General features: G+C 39.8%; 1 pseudogene; it reads right to left on the bottom strand.

Moving 5' to 3' along the window:
• Positions 1 to 2,819: 2,819 nt before the first annotated feature.
• On the bottom strand, positions 2,820 to 6,816 carry LOC115357985 (alanine aminotransferase 2-like; annotated as a pseudogene).
• Positions 6,817 to 8,630: the final 1,814 nt, after the last annotated feature.

Below are 8,630 nucleotides of genomic sequence, written 5' to 3' on the forward strand. Positions count from 1 at the left end.
AGTCTATTCGATTGAAAACTTGACTGAAAAGTGATTTGTTGTGATCAAATAAATTGTGTCGCTACCAATGTAATGAATCGTCCTATGTCGTCCTGATGTTATAAAATAATAATAATAACAATGACAATAATATGTAACTCACAAAAAAGTATGGATTTTGATTTAAACCTATGTATTTTTGTAAGTATGGTAGCCTAATGGAGGAAAAAAACAACACTGCAGATTATGAGTCACACAATAAACGGTAAGAAAGTGAGATTAGACAGCAAATCGAGACAAAAAAAAAAAAAAGTTCCTCTCCTCTCTCGTTGCCTGCGTGTGCGTGTGTTTATAAACACGCATCTCATCCCAGACCCTCCTGCTGGTGGAGTAAACCACAGGGAAAAAAAAAAAAAAAAAAAAAAAACTTGTTCACTGGTTTTCAAACTGGGGTCCGGAGACCGCCAGAGGTCCTTGGAAAGGTTACAGGGAGTCCCCAGCAAAAGGAGGAATTAAAAGTTCAACTTTTATCACATTGTGTGGAAGTTGGAACCACAGGGAAATGTATAGCCTCATAAAAAAATACTAATTTGTTTGTAATTAATGAACATCCTAGTTTGCACAGAGCCAACTGCAGTGTAACAACTTTTGTTTTCTCCAGACCAAACATAAGAAGGGAAGGAGGAGGAGGAGGAATACATAAATAAATAAGTCCATTTAAAAGGGAGTGGAGAGAATCCTTAATACAAAATCCTCGCAACCGTGGGACGATGGTCCATCGTGCATGGTACTTTTGGGGTCCTGATTTAGCCTATGTTGTCTGTAGGCCTAGTGTTCAAGAAAGTTTGTGGTTGATTATTAACATACGCATAAGCGGTTTTCATATCGATATAGACTTATGCAGTACATAAATATATATACAATGCTACTCTATGCGACAGCCCACAAGTAGGCTATGGCGTTTGTTAATACTGAAAATGAATTCAGAGCTATATTACATTTAAATGCTGAGGTGGTTTTTTTTTTTTTTTTTTTTCATTCCACCCCTGCTGCAGCTAGGCAGAGCCTGTTTTTACCTGATCGTCAGGTCATTTAAATTCTATGTTATTTGGCTTCCAGTCGTGTCTGCTGCTGTTAACACGTTCTCTCATACAGCAGCTTTGATTCAGTCGTGATTTATAATTTGCCAGCCCAGCACATTTGCACGTTACACTTCATACGCAATGAATAAACTATCTCGGAGGATGGTTTGGATTGGCTGTTATAGCCCCGCCTAAGGTCACTTTGACTGTAGCTTAGAGCACAGGTTGTTGTGGGTCAGGTTTTGAAGCTACAGTCCAACTACAGTAACAGGGCTGGTGGCCTGGCCCTCATTCCAGTCGGACCAGCAACTGGAATAACTGGAAAACCATGTCAAAGTAGTTTTACCACAGCAGCTGCTGGATTCCATGTCAGAAAATTAAATGAACATAGATCTCTATAGATACTGCCACATTAATATTGTTTTACCCTTGTACATTTCCCATGTGTTTATGTTATTGCTATTGTTTGTCTAGTGATTAATGTTATCCTGATGCTCTAAATATATTACATAATTTTGTTTACTGTTAAAAGGTATTCCTGTTAATGTCATTCTAGTGGCATGGCGGTCACAAGATACAATTACCAGACATGACTTTCAGCTGTCTTGTTGGACATCTTTGCAGAGATTCTCCATGATCTTGCCTTGACATAACTGTTCAGCTCATCTTATCCTGTGTAACATTACACGGGAAAATCGTTTCCCAGGCTGTTTTACATTCCTGATTTCTGACCAGCAGGGACCAAACCAAGCACTACAGCTGTACTGCATTGGGAAATTAGGGAAAATACATAACTTCAGTGTCCACACTTATCCATAATACTAGCCCATGTTAGCAACCACATACTATCAAAAATAAGAAGGCTGCACACTTCTCTTCACATACAGTAGATTTTATTTTGACCACCCACCATGTTTCAACATTCCTGCCTTCATCAGGGTGTCACGGGTGTCAGCAACCAGTTACTTTAACTTTATACCCGACCACAATTTGATCTTATGATACTAAAGATGACAGCACTGTTTCTAATATTCCAACATTATATTTCATATATAATTGCACTTATTTGAAAGTCAGATTGTTAGCTTTGTCCACCATAGGACCTATTCTACACAGGGTTAACATTCACACACATTCACACATTCACAACTGCAGTGTGTGAATGTGTGTGTGAATGGGTGAATGTGAGGCAAAAACATTGTAAAGCGCTTTGAGTGGTCAGAAGACTAGAAAAAGTGCGATAGAAATGCAGTCCATTTACCATTTAACCTAACAATGTGGTTGGCTACAACTTGACCTAACTTAAAGTTTTATGATTCATCCCTACAAATGTTTGTATTTATGTGTTTAAAAATGTCTATTGAATAATTATTGGAAGTTGTTTTTTTTTTTTTTTTACTCCAAATATTGATCCTGTATTGACAGATATCAGTTGGACTCTAACACAGAGACAAAGCCAAAGTTCACCATTAGCCACAATCCAACAGGCATCTTGGTCCCCAGCTGATGCATACATTTCAATTCAAGTAACTTTTGCTGAAGCTGGTTCCAGCGGACTATTTGCGGCTTCACTGTTGCCACAGCCCAAAATCAAGAACTTATCAGAGTAGCTGTGGTGTAAGAAGTTTATTATCTTGTGTTGGAACATTCAAATCTGTTTATTTGTATGGTAAATTTGATTTCAAAGATTCCATATCAATAAATGTTGAGTATCCCTGGGGCTAGGGGGCTATAGCTGTTTGCACACAGTAGTTTCTTTCAGATCGCCTTGACTTCTCTTTCAGCGTGAGGAAATTTGTTCAAAAGGCGCATGTGGAAAGACCTGAGGTGTGTCAAGACCTCTTGTAGCATGCCAGGAGGAACAACGATACATAGTCTAAAAGGGAAACCACACACACATACACACACATACACACACACACACACACACACACACACAGTAGTTAATTAAAAATGCATACATACTTAAGTGTGAAGAATTCATTTCAAGCATGTGTCTTACCTGATATGGTAGTCACCAGTAGCCAGGCCCATGCTGACTCCTTGCCCAACAGGACACCTTCCTCCTCCAGTAACCACTGACAGTACAGTACATCTGCCTCTACCTGTAAAATCTGGAAGGAAAAAAAAGGCGGAAGACGTTGACTATCAGTGCCAACTTCTGCAGAGTCAGGAGCCAGACAAATCCTTTGTTCCTATGGTAGAGACAACTGCAGCTGCTGTGTGCTGTACTCACATATAATGCAAATCAACCATAATGGCAGAATACTGGAGTAATATTGGAGCAATTTGGAGAGCAGTAGGCTGTTAGTAACTATTATCTCTGGCAACAAGTTTAGGCATCAATAAATATATCTTCACCTGTGCTTAACTTGAACAGTGGTCTCCTACTTACTAACTTTCCTGGTATCATATTAAGTACCAAAAATGTTAGGTTCTCTAGCTATACACTGTGCAAAACATGAGTCATATGGAAGTAAAATGGATAAAGTGCTCACCTTGGCCTGCTGTAGTATCCCAGAAGGTATATGCAGCCTGGGATAGAGATAAATACCCCCCATCGCTGGCTGACAGCTCATCCCTGGTAGAGCATTCAGGAACTCCCAAGCCCGTTGAGCATTTTGGGCCAAGATGACCTGACTGGAGAGAATTTCCTATGATGGAGAAAAGAGACTGGTTGTAAGAAGTAACAAAACAAAGCTCCATACTGAATAGCCCATAGGATGGAAGGTTACTATAACTGGGTGCAAGCGTTTTGATGTAAAAATCTCTCCTGTCCACATGAGAGCTTATGTGGATACAGCAGATGTGTTGGCATCTTATTCCCTCACCTGTGTGTATGTGTCATAGGAAGGGTCTCCAGCTTTGGGTGGGTTGACCATGAGCTCCAAAGCAAGCTGTCCTGTGACTGGGGTGGTGATATAAGTGCACAGCAGATTATCAACGACCAGTATCACCTCTGGATCCATGTTCACAAGCTCCATGTATCCTGCTCTCAGACCACACCTGGAGCACACAACATAAGATGATATAACGGTCATAGATGGAAAGCTGTCACTGTTTCAGCTTTTCCTTTTCCTGAGTGACACTAAGTGCATATAAAACAATAATATAAAAATAACCAATCAGTCCATAAGGAAGGAGGCTGTTTAATTTTATCTTTTTTTATATATATATCAGGAAAAAAGATTTCGATAAAATGGCCAAATGTTTCATGGATATGAAGTTGAACAGAACATGCTGATGAAGAGAAATGGCTTCACTTTTAACTTTTCAGTTTTAATTTAACTATTGTGTGCTCTCTTGCAATCAGGAAATGTATCACTTTGTCACAAATCAGCAAGGTCCCAATTACAGAATTCAAAACCAGAGATCAGAATTACCACGGAATAGTACCAGAACATCAGGCAAGGGCTCAAATCAAGCAAACAGCCATGGGTCATATATCCACAAAAAAAAAAAAAAAAAAAAAAAAGGAAACTGACTGGTTTAAGTACTGGGGTAATGAACAGACTCTAATAAGGTATGTGGCAGAATGAGCGAGAATTGCTAGGTAGGCAGGTGATCAGAGCAGGTGCAGGTGAAAGCAGCAGGACGGTGGGGGTTATGATGACACACAGTTTTTGTGCTCGGCCTCCATCCATACAGTCACTCGATTCACATTTCCACTTACAGATGAGGCGTAGAATATAGAGTATTCAAAATCTAGATTTCAATGCCTCACAAGTGTGTTGACACGTGGATTTACATGAAGTTACTCAAAACCAGATAGCCATCTGACCAAACAAGAATCAATTTGCATGCCAAGAGAAAACAGGACGTCAGAAGTCAGGTCAAACTGGTATGTCTGCCTAATCTTTTCAGGAATTAGCATACCATTGTAGCCAAATGATTGGGATTCATAGAAATAAGCACAAATGTTGTTTTCCTGATGATAATCAATTCATACATTCCAAATGAATGCTTCTTTCAGTGTCCTTGAGAAGTCCATTTACCATCGGTTTACCGTTTACAGCGTTTACCACACCAACAAAACATTACTTCCACAATATAAAGGGAACTAAAACAAGGAAGGTTTACCAGTACTTTTGCTAAGCAAACCTAACCATTAACCATTTCTCCTCAAGTATGATATTTTTTTTAAGATGGCTAAACAAGACCCATGATGAAACTCACTCTCCCATGACGGCGTTGGATAAAGAGTGGAAAGAGGCCAACTGCATTCTGTCTGAGTATTCTTGCCCCATCTCAAACAGGACTTTCTTATAGGAAATAAACTTTCTTCCTTGTTGAAACACACTGTCCTGGTACACCTGGAGAACACAAGCAGGCATTAAATTGAATAGAGGATCTGAGTAGGACTAAAAAGCTGATGAGGGCAAAGCTCTCTAAGATGCACTCTCAATGTGGAGCTTGTAATCACCTCATCCACCAAGAGGAGCAGGCCCTCTGTTGCAGCAAATCGAATCACTTCCTCTATTGAACTTCTGTCCTGCACATGACCTAGTAAGACAGTAAACTGTGAATAGTGTTAGGACATTTTAAACATATGCAAGCTACTGTGTGTTGACTTTACCTGTGGGATTTCCTGGATTGCTAATATAAATGGCTCTGGGCTTGCAGTGCCCCTTAACGGTTTTCACAGCACGGTGCAGCTCTTCCAGGTCCACAGTCCAACCCTTGTCTTCTCTAAGGTGGTAGGGCACCAGTGTCACCCCAGCATTGTCTAGTAGCATGGGCAGGGTGTGTGGGAATGGGTATGGGGGTCAGTACACCTGTCGGGGTCTCCCCTTCCTCACTGGACAGCATCTTCACAACAATCTTAACAAAAAAATACACATCCACAACTTAAAATGTATTGTACTGTACATAAATGTGCCTAAATTGGCTAAAATTTCATAATTCTGCAATACACATTCTTTAAATAAGTGAGTTATGCTCATGAAAACCACATATTTATACCATCAACGTCATTTGAAAGCCAGCACAGATAAAGATGTTTTGAGGATATGACGGCACTCCAGCATCCCTCCTTGTGATAAACTCAGCAATGCGTTGCCGGACATAAGATATGCCAGAGGAGGCTGTATATGACCTGTCGCCAAAGCAATGACTGATCAGTAATTAGGAAACTCCATCGCTACACTACTTGGCATTTTTGATATATTCATACCAACATCTCCTCCATCACAGGCATCCAGAAGCCTCTCAGCCCTAAGCCTGACATCCAGTGGGAGGTTTTTGTTTTTCAGGAGCTCAGGGTAAAGACATACTGCCAAAACCTGAATCAGACACACATCATGGAAATAGAATGAGATAGGCCAGACTTACAGAATTCAATTAAAGCCACAAAGACAAACATAAAACTAACCTGGCGAACAAAGGAGATGGGTTTCATTCCTGCCTTGTGAGGATCCCCTGAGCTGATATCAGTCACCTCCTTGAATGGTTTCTGTACTCCCTGCAGAAAACACAGTGCTGGCAATGGACCAGGGCTTGTCTGGTCTGGATTGTGAACCAGAAATCTCTGAGCCAAACTCTTGTCCCAGAATATAGTAATTCAAAATGAAAATACTTAGTTATTTTTATTGTCTGAATGAATGTAAAGTTAACTGCACTTGATTAATACAGGTAGAAAATATACACTTACCAGTGTGATCTGGTGTGTGATGTCGGCAGCCACACTCTGCAGTGTGCTCTGGGACGAGACTCTGATCCCCTTCACCCTGGGATTCACCTGCTGCAGGGAGCTCATCATTTTTTTTTTTTTTTTTTAGTAATACAATCTAATGAGAATTTCCAGTTGCTGCTGAGACCTCATTCAACGAATAAAACCTGCTGACTTCCAATTTAGCTGAACTGAATGATGTGGCATTTGGTATGCACAACTCTTCAGGGCAAGGAGAGAGAGAATGAATAACTTTTACGTCACTGCCCCCATCAGCCAGTGGTTTGTGTTTTACCACAAGAAGAACATGTAGTGTGCAGTGAAGTGCAACATGGACTGTCACAATCCAGCTGGCTCTTATTAACCCTTCGAATGAGTAGTCAAGTTGTTTTTCCTCTCTTTTTGTTTCCAAAATGGGTAAATCAAAGGCAGCCTATTTTTGGCCTATTTTTTTCTATGTAAACCCTTTTTTCCAAATGTAAGTGTCTTATAAATGATTATGTTTGGGGTCAATTTGACCCACTCAATGTGTAACGTCTCTAAATAATGATTAACATCATTTTTTTGCTTCATATTTAATGACTTTTCCTAATGTAATGGGCACTACTGGGTAAACATGAAATTCACACGATGATATGTTTTCAATGTCCTGTACACACTTTGTACACATCGGTTATAAATAACAAAAATCTGTACTTAGAAATAATATACAGCCATTAAAACACCAAAAATTAAGCTTTCTTTCCAATTTTAGGTCAATCAGTGAGATTTTATGGTGATTTGCATATTTTTCCATAGTCGTGTAATAGGAATACTCGATGTAGAAGTGGGGGTGAGGGGGTGGGGGTTATGTTTTATTTAAAGGACTATTTAGGTAGTCAACAAAGAAACATAAAGTACCTGACACATAAACTTTGGTAACAATTTTAATTATAATAATTTTGTGGAAGTTTAAACTGCTGGGGTCAAATGGACCCCAAACATCTGACCAATGAAGTAACCCAAGCACTCACCTGCCGACGAGATTATTGCTCTCTCTCGCAGCTAATTATCTATCTGTCTTCTCAAGATAATTAATGTTTCACCTTTGTCTCTGTGTGAGTGTGTGTGAATGTTTGATGTGTGTTTGTCCGAGTGCGTGCTCTGTCTATTATTGACCCATGTCTTCATGGTGTTGGTGGTTGTGTAGCTCAGGTCCCAGGCTGCTCCAGTACATCTGGCTTCCCTTGGCATCCTCATCCCTCATCCGCCAACTGTTTTTACACTACATCCTTTGTATTATACATATATATCTTTGTTGTTCGTTTTCTGTGTCTACAACATCTACTGCACGTCTGTCTGTCCTGGGGAGGGATCCCTCCTCTGTTGCTCCCTGAGGTTTCTTCCCATTTTTCCTCCCTGTTAAAGGGTTTTTTTAGGGAGTTGTTCCTCATCCAATGTGAGGGTCTAAGGACAGAGGATGTTGTTTTTCCTGTAAAGCCCTTTGAGACAAATTTGTAATTTGTGATTCTGGGCTATATAAATAAATAAAATTGAATTGAATTGAATTGAATTGAATTGAATTGAATTGAACTGACCAACATGACCAGCACTAGTTAGAATATAATCCTGGACCTCAATAGCTCCATATATGGTCATGACTGGTCTAGGCTGTTACTGAGCCTATCCACACTAAGGTCAGACTGCACTACATGGGAACACTGAATAAAAAGGGCATCAAAGGAAAATTAACATATTTCTTTTTAAACTTAAACTTCCTTTAAACATAACAAATACAACTTCCTTACTTACAACTGCTGTGTAAGCTCTATGTGGACAGAAAATGCTCAAAAAAGGGTCCTCTCAAACTTTAATTCCCTCCTCATTATCTACTTAGTGAGGCAGATGTGTACATATTGAAA

The sequence above is a fragment of the Myripristis murdjan genome, chromosome 4 (assembly GCF_902150065.1).
Source record: "Myripristis murdjan chromosome 4, fMyrMur1.1, whole genome shotgun sequence".
Lineage (NCBI taxonomy): Eukaryota > Metazoa > Chordata > Actinopteri > Holocentriformes > Holocentridae > Myripristis > Myripristis murdjan.